General features: G+C 42.2%; 1 protein-coding gene across 6 annotated transcripts in view; it reads left to right on the forward strand.

Moving 5' to 3' along the window:
* The window catches only part of LOC115169747 (ecto-NOX disulfide-thiol exchanger 2), a 313,601-nt gene that overhangs the window by 20,983 nt on the left and 275,989 nt on the right, over positions 1 to 16,629 (forward strand). The gene's annotated exons all lie outside the window — the stretch shown is intronic.

A 16,629-nucleotide genomic window follows, 5' to 3' on the forward strand; every position in this document is an offset into this window, starting at 1 on the left:
GGTAATGTCAGTGAAATATGGGGTCTCACTCAGGTCTGTAGATCTCAGTCCAATAATGAGGTAAAGTTTGTCCTTACTGGTCTAATCCTGAACCTCTGATTTATAGTTCTGCTCCCAGAGGCACCTCTGTTAATCCTAACTTTGATTCAAAACTTGGGTTGGCCCTCGTCTGCTACTCTATGCCCCTGTTGGCAAAATCACTAGGAATGTTAGTCACCATAATCACCAGGCACACAAGAATGACAGGATAGATGTGAAGTACCCTGTGTTGTTCTCCATAATCTAGAGGGGACGAGATTACATTGGCTAATCATTCGAATTTGAGAGACTGTTCTGTTTCAATGTTTTTCCGTGTCGAGGCTGAAGCAGCTGAACTGCTGCAGAGCTGAGGTGACTCTGGGAGAGACTCCAGTCTCTCTGTCAATAGAACAAGCCAATGTCTACAGTTCTGTTCCCAGGAGCGGTGGGCAGCACTACCTTGGTGATGATTGACTGGGACAGAAAGCCCCAAGTGCAGGACGATGCTCCATGGCTGTCGTTTCTCCTTTAACTCACCACATCTGGAGGGAGTGTTGTTATTGGACCAGAGAGGAGCAATGGTTCCCCTGCTACTCATTCTGAATTAGACGTGCATGTAGAGCAAAGATAAACTCAATTTAAATCACAAAACCCATTTCTCGTTCACTTTTGCTGTTCAATTTATGCATTAGTTCCAGCTAAGAGTAGAATTATATCATTTTATGGTTTGTGTTGCCAGAGCTTTGAAACACAGTTTGAAGCCCAGCTGATTAAATTCTCTACAGGTAACAGCTGCCAGGGTTTGTAAATAAGACTAGGATTAAATGCAAGGCATCTGGGGCCCTTTTTGTGTTTATAAGGAGATATGTTTCTATTTATACTGTAGTCTGTCCTGGTCTCTTGTGTATAATATGTCCACTTTAGCAGTGTGTGGGCCCGACCTGGTTTCCTCTGCAGATTTCTATGTGAGCTGAGCAGTGGTCAGTTACTGCAGCACTGGATGTGATGGGAGCCTCTGGATCCGTCATGTCAGAAGGTTCTGCTTCATGAATCTGTCTGATTGATCCAGGGTGCAGGTGGCTCCATGACCGCACACTGCAACAATAACGCATGACGGCATGTCACCGAATATCCTGTTTTGTTGATGCATAGGGGGTCATTTAATGACTGCTCTGGTTTAGGTGTCCTCAATGTCCAACTGGAGTAAGGTTACTCTCTTGTAGTCAGAAGAGCAGCAAATGCATAGCTTGGCAATTGATTTTGGGATGTCAGCTAATTGTACCATACAAAATTAGCCTGCCACTAGCCTACATTATGCAATGAGTTGAGACTGTCAGCAGCAGAGGATTAGACATGCTCAGTGCTGCTTTGTGCTTGTAGCCCTAACTACTCCAGTCTCCTCAAGGACAGAAATCAATGGCTGTTATGTGTGATTGAGAGGCTGGTATAGAGCGCTCTCACACTTCTCAGTTGACTCATTAGGACTGTGTCTGTTAGCTGTTGTCATTATTTACCTAGGATGTGAATGTCTGCAATGTAAACTTACCCTTATTGGAATATGAGTTACAGGCCAAGTAAGATTTAGTTCCAATGAACCTGTTTGAATACTTTATGATAATTGGAGTGTTAGCCGTTCAGTCTGCGTTAATGTGAAGTAGATACAGGTACAGCCTAGTGTAGGCTACTTTCCGTCTTGGCGGAGGAGACTGGAAGCATAGGCTGGGAAGGTAGTCTTCAAAGTTTTTACAGAAAATTCACAGAAACCCTGTTTGAGCCAATATTAGGGAAATGTTTACTCCAGTGTTATTTCAATCTGAGCAGCTCCCGCAATGATTTTCTTAGACCTGCCCTGACTCCAAAGGAACTAGTTCTCTTCGGCCCAAGGCCAATTTACAATACTTTGACCTAGCTAGTAGATGCTATCACAATATTGATATAATTTGGGCCAGAGTTGTTTTTGTCCTACTCTTTGAGGGAGGTTGGCGTTTCTCATTAAATGTTTTGTTGATCCTCGGACATTGGCAAAAAAAAAAAAAAAGAACAGATGAGAGAATAAGCCAATGTAACTAATCAATATACTTTTTTTCAGTCTTTCCTTGTCTGTCATAGAATATACACTAGCTCTGCCCTCTGCAAAACATCACTGACACAAACTGTATCACAAGATTTAACTTTGGATACAATGGCATGATGACTGAATTTCCTGCCCTCATCAACGGGGAGTCAGGGACACTGGAATCAATATGCTCACAATAATAGTTAAAAATTGTCTGTTAAGCTGAGTCCTGTCTTCATAGCAGTTCTAATAATTGGCTTTAACGGTCTCTGGACTGCAATAATGTGCTGCAGACCCCCTCTCGTGGAGGAATGGTGAGAACTGTCAAATGAGACATGAGCTCCTCAGTCTAATTGGCCTCCCACTGGTTATTAGTGAGGGCTTCTGATCTGATTGGGCGGTGGAGTGTTGCCCAGACTAATGATCTGGAAGGTGCTGCTCCCTACCTGGAACGAGAGACAGAAGGAGGCAGGTGGATCTCTTAAAGTTTGGACACCAAGTTGACCAAGAGGATATGCTGCTGACAGCTGTTGGCCTGCAATGTAGAATTTAGAGCCAGATTGCTTAGTCAGTTTTGTTGGCTTTGTCTAGTGTGTGCAGAGTGGAGCTTTTAGTCATGGTGGACACAGGTGGATGGTAAAGTTTAGAAAGTGAAATGGCAAGAAGTCATGTAATGTCTATTCTAGCCTGCCAGTTTTGTTGGCTTTGTTCAATGTATAGTTTTACGTTCCACATGGCTGTACATAACGCAGGTTGTGATGAATCTTGCCCTGGAGGCCGCTCTGCAGAGTGGTCTTTAGCTGGCACAGCCACTAAGTAATAAAATCACATTTTATGCATGACCTTAATCACACTGCTAACCCTAATGCCTCAACCTAGCCTTAAATGAAGACCAAAAAGCTCATTTTTGTTTTCATGAATTTTTACAATATAACCATTTTTGACATTGCTGCTGGCCTATCTTGTGGAAATTGCTCAGTTTTGCCTCAAAGGCAAGATTCATGACAAACGTCAACCTGCGTACATAACGTCCATCTAGACATGGCTAGCTAATCACAGTAACCCGACATCAGGTGGTGAAGGCCCTTGTATGCGTACATGTTTGATCACTATGTCAGAGAAAATGTCAGCATGCATATTTCCTAGATGAAGACATTTAGCAGGCATGCTAACTTACTCATTCCCACCTGGTCTCCGGAGGTCTCCTGTTACACAACTTCTATTCTACTCCCGTAAAGGCTCTTGTTAAAAATAAATCTCCTTCAGAAGTTTCACCATCTTCTCACTACCCTGGACATGAAAGGGCTGGTAGCTGTAATGAAATGACAGTACTGGAGACCGTGTTCCCCCTCATCTTCAAAGAGCTTCAAGGAGGGAGACATGGATAAATGGATGTATGATACAGTATTAAACTTGGCCAAACTGTTGGACTGTTAATTGCATAATCTGTTAGGCTACACATCAACAAGCCTATGTTCTTACTGTGTTTGAAGGTCCTTCATTGTGCAGTTCATTAGGCTATGTTGGGGCTTTTTGTTTTGTAATTATTTCTCATCACAATCCAGTATAATTTAACTCTCCTGTACAGCAAAACCAGAAACCTTATCTGCTACCCCTTGGTGCCTTCTCCCATTTGGCGTTAAGCTGTGGTAAATGCTTCCAGCCTCATGCTGTTAGTCCTTCCATCAGAGGTGAATGGGTCCTGATTTAAAGTCTGCCAGAAGTGTGAAGTAAATTAATTTCATACTCCAAGCCTGAAAACTCTGGTCTCGCTAAGCAGCCTCTCTCACTGAGGTTGACAGGTGGACTGCACTCTGTTCCAGAGTGTTCCAGCACAGGAAATTCTGCAGTGTCCTCCACAGTCAAACTACATCACACAGTAGGCCTATTACATCATACCAGAACAATATTCAGGAATGCTTCATGTGTGGCTGCAGAGTGAACACTCACTATCAGAAAAGGAAAGGAGTCTCTCTGTTATGTTGACCTTGGTGCTGAAAATACCTTTGGCCCTAACCCTGTGACTGAGGGACCTCACATACTCATAAACAACAAATTTGTCATGTGGACAGTTGGTCAATGTTGGTGCTGATTTGTATTTTTGCTAGTGGAATTGAACCATCTGTACCGGTGATGAATTTGGAGCTCTGTTGACAAAATGACAAGAAGATCATTGCTGTCTCTATCTACTCTGGTATAGTTTGTCCAACAGTACATTACTAAGAGGACATCTTCATGATTTAGCCTAATAAAAGTTGGCTTTCATGGTGGAGTGGATTTGTCATCACCTGAAATGCAATTATGTTTGTCTTGGTATTTTAAAATAATTTTCTGGAGTTCTATGAACAGTCAGCCTTCATTCATACTTCCTTGGATATGTGATCCACCTGGGTCGTCTGCATACCACAAGACTGCTAGGCTGCTGAGATAAATCCTGGGCATTAACTTGAGATGCAAACACAAGTCTTTCAGTCTTCAGCAAAGTTAGCTTACCGGTATTTATAATGTGAACACGGTTCACTAAACCAACAACAGAAAGGTGAAAGTTATTGGATTATATCAGTTTGACTAATCCCCTCCATCTATGTGTTGTGAAGTGCAGATGGAAATTGCCCCCCCCCCCCCCCCCCCCCCCTGCTGGTTTACTTTCTCTGCTCTCTAATTACTGAGTTAAGGGGGCTTTCATTGGGCACATTTTTGATTCTGCTCAGGTTCAGGTTTGCAGTGCCTATGATCAGTAGAAATGTTTTGATCAAGAGGTCTGAATCACCCATAAGCAAGCATAAGGGACTCACCTTTTTTAAAATATTTTATTTTAATGAAAGCTCAATAATTGAAACCTTTTCAGATTTTCTGCCCTTTGCAAAGAAATATTTCAGATGCAGAACTCCTTGTGACTGAATAGCCGGCACAAAAGCTTTGCGTGAAATTCCCTAGAGTGTAAGGTAAAATGGCGCTTTGACATGCAATTGTAAATGTTCCTTTCATTCATGTGTGACACACTGATGGAAAATTGTACTCTTTCTTTGATGAAAGAGTTGGGCCATTCATCCACAAAGGCATCAGAAATGTATACACCATGCCAAAACCTTAATTTCATTCAGTATGACTCACAAAAGATCAGAAAATAATCTTAATATAGCAGCCAGCTGGCTAGATTAAAGTGCACAAAGAGCAGGCATGGTTTCCTCCCTTGGTGTTAAAGGGAGACCCAGAGATTGACACATCAAACTGTCATCTGCTTCTAATCAGGCACAAACACGTCCTCTCTGTCCTACAGCTCGCCTGCACAAACTGACATAAGTCCTATGCATGGTGGGAGATTAGACAGTTAAACTCCCCTCAGGCTTGTGGCCCAGCAGGCTGATGGGTCTTCTGCACTGAGCAATACGAGGCCCACATTGCCTTCCTCTTACCAACTCATTTTGCGTACGTCAGTCATTTTCTGTGATTCTTTTTCTATACAACGTTCTTTTAGATTGTTCAACATTATTTAGTCAACAGTAATACCGTGTGCATTATTTTGATTCCTGCTGTGAAAGTATAGTGCCTTCAGAAAGTATTCATACCCCTTGAGTTATTCCACATTTTGTGTTACAGCCTGAATTCAAAATTGATTCAATATAATTTTTTCCTACACACAATACCCCATGTTGATAAAGTGAAAACTTTATTTTTTTTGTGCAAATGTATTAAATACAGAAATATCTAATTTACATAAGTATTCACACCCCTGAGTCAATACCTTGTAGAAGCACCTTTGGTGGCAATTACAGCTTTGTCGTCTTGGGTATGTCTGAATCAGTTTTGCACATCTAGATTTGGGGATTTTCTCCCAGTCTTCCTTGCAGATTTTCTCAAGCTCTTAAATTAGATGGGGAGCGGCAGTGAACAGCAAACTTCAAGTCTTTCTACAGATTTTCAATGGGATTCAAGTCTGGGCTTTGTCTGGGCCACTCAAGGACTTTCACATTATTTTTCTGAAGACATTCCCGTGTTGCTTTGGCTGTATGCTTGGGGTTATTGTCCTGTTGGAACGTAAATATTCGCCCCAGGTTCTTGTCAAGGATTTGCCTCCATTCATTGTTCCATCTATCCTTACCAGTCTTTCAGTCCCTGCTGCTGAAAAGCATAGCATGATGCTGCCACCACTATGCTTCATGGTAGGGATGGTTTTAACCAGGCACAGAGCATCACCGATTTTCTCCAGACATACAGGAGCGCTTTGAATTCAGGTCAGAGTTAAATTTGTCTCAACAGACACACTCCAGGCGTGCTTTCATGTGTCTTTTTCTCAGGAGTGGCTTTTGTCTGGCCGCTCTCCCATAATGTCCAGATTGTTGAAGCGCTGTAGAGACTGTTTTCCTTCTGGCAGGAAAATGCTGTAGTTCTGTCAGAATGGTCTTTGTGTTCTTGGTCACCTCCCTGACAGATCCATCTTGCTTGGTTGCTCAGTTTGGTCGGATGGCCAGCTCTAGGCAGGGTTGTTCCATATTTTGTGAATACTTATGTAAATTAGGTAATTGTTTCTTTTTCAATAAATGTAAATGTTTTCACTTTGTCATTATGGGATATTGTATGTAAATGGGTGAGGAAAAAAACATATTTAATCCATTTTGAATTCAGGCTGTAACAAAACAAAATGTGGAATAAGTCAAGGGCTATGAATACTTTCTGAAGGCACCATCTGCCTGTCTCTGTTTTGCTGTCGGCTGCTTTGTGAGCGAGTCTCTTACTCCCCACTGTGACACGGAGGAGGGAGAAATGCATTCTGAGAAGCAAAAGCATATGACCATTGCTCAAAATACAATTGTGGGAAAACACAATTTTAAAAGCAAATATTGTTCTAGTTACAGAGGAGAGTCACATTTATTTCTCACCTCTTAATATTGAGTTCATACCACTCTACAACCGGAGTAGTCTGTAGGATAGGTTTGATCCTGCGGAGCCGAGCGCACCATTTGCAGGCCTAGAAGTAGCCGAGGCATTGTAGAACATTAGTCTACCTTTACAGATATATTAATCAATTCGCTTACATGGCTATATAGCAACAATCATATTTATAGTTAGCAATCTAGCGAAGTTTTGAGTTCCCACTTCCTCAGGTGGTGAATAATATCCTATAGGCAAATATGCATAAAGTTGTTAGCAAATTCTCTGAAGAGCTCTAACGTCTCACGTATATGACATTTTTGGCCGATACCGATATCCAATATTTTCCTTGTTAACACACATGCATGGACGCAGTCGTCTAAGGCACTGCATCTCAGTGCAAGAGGCGTCACTACAGTACCTGGTTCGAATCTAGGCTGTATCACATCCCGCCGTGATTGGGAGTCCCATAGGGCAGCGCACAATTGGCTCAGCGTCGCCCGGGACGTCATTGTAAATAAGAATTTGTTCTTTAACTGACTTACCTAGTAAAATAAAGGTTACACACACACCACACTGACCCAAAAGTTATTTTGTTCGCATTTACGTATGTCCCCATTACTAGTTAAACCTAATCAAAACCTATTTCTTACACTTGCTGTGCTTTTTCGTTGTTCAGTCGTTTCATTCTCAACCAGGATTTCTATGGAACGCCGTTTGGGGCATTGTGTGTCAAAAAAGATGCATGTCAAATAACACTATTTTACATGTCAAATAACACGATGTAATCTGTTTCAGTAGCTATAGTTAGCTAGCTAACTATATAGCTAGGTGTCATCTAAATAACCCTGATTTATAAGACAGTTCTTATTTGATTTAATGGTTGTCGGCTCCATCTATGTGAAGCTAGCCACAATAAGGATTAGCCACAATAGTGGACTTTGAGGTTAGCCTTCAAAATAAAAGTATGGCAGAATTCTACTATTTATATTCATTTGCATCACTGTCAATTACAAACTTTTATTTTGAAGGCAAACTGCAAATTCCACTTGTGCCTAATCCTTATTGTGGCTAGCTTCACAATGCATAACCCAGTCCGGTCGAGCCTCACTAGCCAGATGAAGCTAGCTTGCTGCTTATAACGTTAGCTTTGGGCAACAGGGTTAAGTAGCTGGCTAACTATTTATTTTGATGAACTGAAGTTCAATTTCAATAGATGAACAAGTGGCTACCTAGCTAATACTTACAAGGGTTCCTAAATCATTGCTAAGAATAATAAAAATGACTGCAGTTTCTACTGGTCATTGTTTCCAGGCTGGTTGTATTGGTGCTAGCTAGGTACCAAGCTAAAGCTAGCTACCCCAGAAGTTGCGGTCAAACATGTTTATTTATTACCAAAGCGGTATTGTAAAAAAACAGTTTTTGGCCGGTGTTTGCAGACTTTTTTTGCAGCATGATGGCACACTGTGCTGGGGTAAAAGGCTGCACTATTCAGACACTGCAGGGATAATGTCTCCAAAGAGGGGGCATCTGAGGGTAAATCCACTCTGTCCTCTATGTGTACACCAAGACTTGAAGATTGGCTGTACTTTGTGAACTGTATTAAACTATTGCTCTGTCAAGTTCATGTTCATGAATAGCCAGTCGAGCTCTGTATCGTGTTACACCAGCAATAATCTGAAGGACCCCATAGGTTTTATAAGCACTGTAGAGGATAAATGGGACAATCATGAGAAACATAAGTCATTGCAGAGTGACAGTTCTTTGGCTCAGAGATTTGCGTCTTGTCATTAGACTTTGATCAAGGAAATTGCTGCTGCTGTTCTGCCAATTGAACTGCTTCCCTTTCACCCGAGAGAAGACGATTTTAAATTCAAGAGGACAGACTGATGCATGCACTGTGCATGAACATAAGGAGTCGTCTCATACTCCAGTAAGCCTGTAACTAATGCCTCCCTCCTATTGAATTCATATTTTTTCTGAGTAATAAACTGGAGCAGTGGGCTCCATGTCAGTCCAGTGAAGTCAAGACACCTCCTCTGAGCTGTATTCTGGTCATGCCTCAGCCTGGCTTTGAACTCAATGAGTGCTGCTGGTCCTGGCTTACCTGGGAGGTAATTGACAGCTGTTGGGGTGAGAATGAGGAGGGACACAGGCAATTAAAGAGCCGGAGCCAACCTAGTCTGACCTGCTGATCAATGCAGTCCATTTGGAGCTGGTGGACTAGAGGCCAGAGCTCTGTTTACAGGCTAATAAAGAGAGCTCAGGGAGCACCTTTTGGCAGTGCAGCCCAGTACTTTTAACACCCCATTGATTCTCATTACATTACACTTAAAGGGAAACTTCATCACTAGCCATTATTTGGGGTGTTTTTCCAGTCTCCTTACATAATTATGAGTGATGAGGGTTTTCAGACATTATGCACCATAGCGGTATTTAAAAAAAAATATATAATAATCCGCAGGGAGAGTTCAACCAATGACATGGGTTGATTTGAGCTTGCTGTGTCCAGAGTCAGGTTTTGTAGCAATTATTATGGCCTTTGTGTTTTGAAGGAAGGCTTTTATTTATTTTTACTGGGGCAGTACTAGTTTCGACAGGTTCACGGGAACTATGTTACTGTGCACTTTGTATCCCAGATGGCTAGCTAAATAATTAGTGGCTGCTTCTGATTATTCCTCTTTCCAAATAGAGCTGGACGACAAAACAGTTTGATATTTTACATATTAACATAGGTGCATCCTGCCCTATTCATTTGAGCCGGTGTTGTGCCGAAGATCACTCCCCTTCTAATTTCCTTAATTTTTTGGTTAGTCAAATACTTTCTATAGAACAAACTCCACGTTAGGATTGGCAACCGAAATTAATTATTAATGTATGTATGTGTGTGTGTGTTATATTAAACATAGAGGAGCGAGTAGGGCGGCATCTTGCCGGGGGCAGCACGGGGCGCCCCAGGTGCGGGTGGGCGCTGAAGGGGGAGTTCGCCCAGGGTGCCATACAAGCTAGGACCGCCACATACACTTGAAACAAATAGCCAAACCGAAAACTGCAGACAAAGATGCTTTCTGCTACTAAGATCAGTGAAATGTAGGCCAAACTGACAACGGAGTGAAGACCAGAAATCTCAACTAGCAAGCAAGTCGCAGCAATGAAGAACGTGAAGTGCGGGGAGAATTCTGGCAGGGGGGAGACTTTCGGCACAACACAGGAATTCCCTGAAGAGGAGTTGAGATGGTGAGAACAATAATTGCGAGTCCAACAAGCAGCGATGGGGAGCTATGGCCACAGTCTGGCTGGTGGTGCTTGTGCTGTCCATCCATGCCGACAGAAGAGGAATGTATGAGTAACAGGCCATCGAAGTTTTGACGCACATATGGATAGAGGTGTGCTGGAGATGTTCGTCAGAACCTCCAAGATCAACTGGCGGAGGCAGCCTTGACCAGCTGGACCAGGAGGGCAAATGACAAACGAGTATGTTGTTTTGTTGTTGGGAGCTAGCTAGCAACAGCTCTCTCTTCACACGAGGCAGTGTTGTTAAGTACAGTATAATTTGGTGATTGATTCGGCCATAACGAGGCTTGCTAGTTTGCTAGCCAATTTGAGCTAGCTAGCTTAGTTTGCTATACCCAAAATGTACTGTAGCCTAATATTATAGCTAGCTATCTAACGTTGGCTAGCTAGCCTCAGTGCATCTCATTAGGACTCTGAGAAAACTGGAGAAATGCTTTGATGATGACGAAGACTAAAGGAATGATTGACTTTATAAGTCATATTAGTCTTTGAGTAACTATACCTGTGTTGTAGCTAGCTAGCTAACGTGTCTGTGATAAGTATAATATTTTGCATTGTGCTGCTACAGTAGGAATACAGACAGTACACAACGATTCCCCATGAAAGTCTAATAGCGTTTTTGTCATTCTCTTAGACGAATACTGCTTAGTGGCATGCAGATTCTTTTGGAGTTTCTTCTGCGTGAGGAGAAACAAGGTACAGGACACCAAATCCCCCTGCCTGCGTGTGTTGTTGGGGCCATTTTGAGCAATTCAAGAGGACATTCGAAAGGTCCAAAACAACAATCTCCCCTTGTATCGAAGTGACTCCGAAGACTTCACTGTCTGCAGCCCCCAAACACAAAATATGCAAGTATTCCCATTGTAGAACTGTAGTACTGCTTTTTGGTGTTAGTAGTATTGTAACGACCCTGGGTTTATAAGCGCGGAAATCGACTCTGCCGCTCGAGCATGCTTTTGCGGCACAGTCGATAGCGCGCCGGACTTCGGGCATGAAGGTCGAGGGTTCGAGACCTGCTCCCTGCCTGTTCATTACATTGGTGTCGGAAGTGATCGGACCTTGCATCCACGACAGTGCGTGTGCTTGGCCGGTGAGCGCGTTCCTGTAAGACGTTGAGTCGCAAGCTAGCGCGAGGACGCGCTCTTTGAAAGGAGGGAGTAGTGTAACGACCCTGGGTTTATAAGCGCGAAAATCGACTCTGCCGCTCGAGCATGCTTTTGCGGCACAGTCGATAGCGCGCCGGACTTCGGGCATGAAGGTCGAGGGTTCGAGACCTGCTCCCTGCCTGTTCATTACAGTATGTTTATTCTACTGTACATATGTCATACATTGCATAACTGTTCCTGCATACTGCTGTGTAAACTCGCCTCGGTCTCCAGAGCAAATAAACTTCGTCTTGAATACAAGCCATGTCTACTTATTTGCTACATTGACAGACCAATCTACCGTTTTATTGTAACATGTTTACTTGCCAACAAATATAAGTTGAAATGATACACCGCCTCCCTGCATCATTTGTTTTAACTAAGATTTTAGCTAGTTACTACCGAATACATTTCATGAATATCACAATAAATTGTGACCCGTTTCAAGAAGCTAGGCATATGTCACTACTTCACATGAGAGGTATTTGAACAAACAAAAAATATCAAAAATATTTTTATCAAAATGCATTTTTTGACATGCCTTCTTGAACATGCAAACTTTCATGTGCCTTATTAACAGATTTACTCTCCCATTGTTCCTCAACTGCAGTCTGATATACATCCTTTTATATCCTTTTTTCCATGGAAAAAAACACAATTTCAAATGTTGCTACATAAGTCCGAATCGAGGCGGTCAGTCACAATTGATCCAGAAGTCAACAGTTTGGTTTCTGATGCAGCTGGAATCATTTAGTCACTTGTCAGTATACTTGTAAAAAAAAAAATATATATAGTGCAGTGCATTCGGAAAGTATTCAGACTCCTTGACTTTTTCCACATTTTGTTACGTTAGAGCCTTATTCTGAAATGGATTAGATCGTTTTTCCCCCCTCATCAATCTACACACAATACCCCATAATGACAAAGCAAAAACAGGTTTTTAGAAATGTTAGCAAATGTATCACTTTTTTTAATGAAATCACATTTACATAAGCATTCAGCCGCTTTACTCTTTGAAGCACCTTTGGCAGCGATTACAGCCTGAATAAGTCTTCTTGGGTATGACGCTACAAGCTTGGCACACCTGTATTTGGGGAGTTTCTCCCATTCTTCCCTGCATATCCTCTCAAGCTCTGTCAGGTTGGATGGGGAGTGTCGCTGCACAGCTATTTTCAGGTCTCTCCATAGATGTTCGATCGGGTTGAAGTCCATGTCCTGGCTAGGCCACTCACGGACATTTAGAGACTTGTCCCGAAGTCACTCCTGTGTTGTCTTGGCTGTGTGCTTAGGGTCGTTGTCCTGTTGGAAGGTGAACCTTCACCTCCAGCCTGAGGTCCTGAGCGCTCTGGAGCAGGTTTTCATCAAGGATCTCTCTGTACTTTGCTCCATTCATCTTTCCCTTGATCTTAACTAGTCTCCCTGCCGCTGAAAACATTCCTACAGCATGATGCTGACACCACCATGCTTCACCTTAGGGTTGGTATCAGGTTTCCTCAAGGAAGTGACGCTTGGCATTCAGGCCAAAGAGTTCAATCTTGGTTTCATCATACTAGAGAATCTTCTCATAGACAAGGGTCTAAATACTTATGTAAATAAGGTATTTTATTTTTTTGTTTATACATTTGCAAAAATATCTAAACCTATTTTCACTGTCATTATTGGGTATTGTGTGTAGATTGAAAAATATGTATTTAATCAATTTTAGAATAAGGCTGTAACAAAATGTGAAAAAAGGGAAGGGGTCTCAATACTTTCCAAATGCAATGTAAAACATTTTATTTCAAACTCCATTATATACACTGAGTACAAAACATTAGGAACTCTTTCCATGACATAGACTGACCAGGTGAATCCAGGTGAAACCTATGATCCCTTATTGATTTCACTTGTTAAATCCACTTCAATCAGTGTAGATGAAGGGGAGGATACAGGTTAAAGAAGGATTTTTAAGCCTTAAGACAATTGAGACATGGATTGTCTATGTATGCCATTGAGGGTGAATGGGAAAGACAAGATTTTAAATGCCTTTGAACGGAGTATGGTAGTAGGTGCCAGGTGCACCGGTTTGTGTCAAGAACTGCAACGCTGCTGGGTTTTTAATGCTCAACAGTTTCCCATGTGTATCAGAATGGTGTTGGTACTCCCTGTATATAGCTCCGTTCTTGTGTATTTATCTTATTCCTCTTGTGTTAGTTGCTATTTATATATATTGTTTTAGCTGCAACACTGGGAATGGTTTGTAAACAAGCATTTCACTGTAAAGTCTACACCAGTTGTATTCTGCACATGTAATAAATACACATTTTATTTGACCACCCTAAAGACATCCAAAACATTGGGGTCAACATGGGCCAGCATCCCTGTGGAACGCTTTCTACACCTTGTGGAGTCCATGCCCTGACGAATTGAGGCTGTTCTGAGGGCAAAAGGGGTGCTACTCAATATTAGGAAGGTGTTCCTAATGTTTCGTGCCCTCAGTGTACACATGTACAATAGCTAGCAATATCTATACCACAATGCAGTTGTGAGCATACTACGCATTCTATATTATACTACAACATCAGTCTAACTGAATATGGATGTTGTGCTGGCTGAACGTTCCAGGCAGAGTCCTGAATGTTCTTCAACTGGTGAACCTCGTCTTGTTGGTGAATGGCAGCTGGTCTGGCAGAACTTCATGAGCTCCATGGCCTTGGACTCATAGCTCTTGCCAGCCCTGTGCAGTATTTTCCCCTTTCCTGAGTCAGATGATATTGAACTTGTTCTCGGATGAAAACTTTCATCCAATGGGTGTACAGGATCTGTATTGCAAAAGCTGGTGTAAAGGTCATCATCATCAGCAGGATGTCTGTAGGACACACACTAGTCAGTGATTAGCCAACATTTTACTACATTGTCCCCATCAATACACCCTCAAACAAGGTGCTATATCCACCCACCCCCCTTGTGTCAATAGATCATGCTGACTAAATTTCACACAATACCCACCCACAACAGACACCAGTCAGTCACACACACCACCCTTACTAATAACTCAGATTTTTCCCAATTTAGACTTCAAGTTTTGCATAAACAATCAACTAAGCCTCCATAATACAGAGAACTATAGTAGACGTTGTAGCCTACTTGTAAACACCAAATATGACAAGACACAAACCAGGTTTATGCATAGCTCCAGTATATTTGTTGACTTACACTAGTTCCTGGTGCTGAGCTTAATGTTGATGATGTTGCATAAGATCGGACTCTGTAAATAGAACACACAGGCCAGTCACGTTAGCTTCTGCGGTAGTTAGCTAGCTAATGGTTACATACGGTCTGGTAGGTTGTAGCTAACGTAGCGAAAGTTAGTTTGCAAAGTTACAAATCTCAATGCCAGATAGCAGTTGGCTAATTATAGTGATTTGTTTGGGAATGTCTAGCCAGCGTATTATTAAAGTCATTAGGCTAGATTTTGGAAAGGTTAACAAATGTAGTTCGTTAGTTAGCTAGCTAATTTAGCTATGTTGCCTCTGCTCGACTTTAGTAAGGTAACAATTACATTTTACCCCAACAGCCTGTGCTTACTTGTAGTTTGCGCTACAAGAAACTTTAGTTGTCGACACAAAAATAAATAGTTATTTGCAAGCTGACGTTCTATGAACGAGTGGCTGGTCTATTGAGTAACGTTAGCTACCTGTTGACACCAATTCTCAAACGGATCCAACTCAACAGGGGTGGTACTACGTCCAGAAATCGCTATGAATTCTGAATATTGTTTGCTTACAACCAGGAAATATAGATGACTGTTTCTGCCGGTGAGATGCAGAAATGCGCGTATTTGCGTCTAGTGAGGAAATCCGAGATTTTGACATGTTAATAACATATTAATGGAGAAATACAGTAAAAGTGGTGCGGTGAAATTTCCCTTTAATAGTTTGCCTGCTACAGTCAGCTGGGTGACGGGTGGGTTGGAGGCTGAGATGTGGGGAGGGACAGGGTGTTCTAAACCTCCTCTCTCTCTGCCCAGCATGGTGCCGCCTCGCTCTAACACGATGAGCTTCTTAATCATGTGGAGGAGGGACAGGGCCGTCCATGGTTGATGCCTGCCTCCAAATACTACCCAATGTTTGGACGAGATCATGCTGATGATCGCAAGCAGCCTGGATTTGTATATTTGGAGATGTAGCTAATAAGATTTGCTAACTAATAGAAATATATAGCGCAGTTTTTTAATCCCCTGAAACAATTCTCATTCTGCTCCTCTGCAGTGATGTATAATGTGCTATTGTTCTTGTCCTCTTTCACAGTAATAAATAGATTTGCATATTTCAGCTGATGGACTTTGGAGCACTGCGTTACATTCAAGCCCTTGGCTCTAATTAGTGAGCAGTGTTAGGTTGTTGCTTGGAGCCTACATGGTCCCTCTGCATCTCAGCTACGGTAAAGGCGTCAGCATGCTTCAGTTCGGCTGGCGCCTAACTCAGCTAGGCGAACCGAATGAGTGTGTTCGCGTACTCCCTTAATAAAAGACCTTTGCATGGAAAAACTAGAAAAAAGCGTCAATAGTACTGTTTGTCCATTTTGAAATGTCATAGCCAGTATACACTTCCTCAAAATAGTCAGAATGAATCTAAAATAATTCAAGAAATCTGTCATTCATTTTGACATTTTTGCAGAGGATTTGAAATCTTAGATTTTTGGTTCAGTATTTCTCAACTTTCTGTTTTTGCATGAAAACGAATTGTCTCTGGTTGAATTACAACAGACTTTTGAAGAATCCCTACTGTTGACCAATCACAGGCAAAGGGGCATAGACTTCAGCTACCGACTTTGGCTTGCCTTGAAAAAATGAGTGCCCGAACAGCTCAAAAAAACCTTACCGAAGTCCAAAACAAACAAACAGCGTCACAATGTCCTAATATATGCACAAACTCTTCCGAACTGTTTCGGCTGGGAAGCATGCGGACACCTTAAGTCTCCAGATATACAGAACAGTGTAAGTGTTACCCACTCACATCTTTAGGGATAAACACACATTAAAAACCCACTCAGATCTTTTGACTTCCCACACAGGTTGAGTTCCTCTGCCCAGGCCAGGATGAAACCATTTAGAAGGGAGGGAGGGTTTCCCAGGGAGGCAGATTTATGGTAGACTGCACCTTGTCTCTGCCTCTCTGTCCCACACTGATCACTTCACCTGCTCTCTGAGGCATCTGATAAGCCCATAGTTGCATGGTAAGCCCAGTACCAGTGTCCTCCATT

Source organism: Salmo trutta, chromosome 3 (genome assembly GCF_901001165.1).
Source record: "Salmo trutta chromosome 3, fSalTru1.1, whole genome shotgun sequence".
Lineage (NCBI taxonomy): Eukaryota > Metazoa > Chordata > Actinopteri > Salmoniformes > Salmonidae > Salmo > Salmo trutta.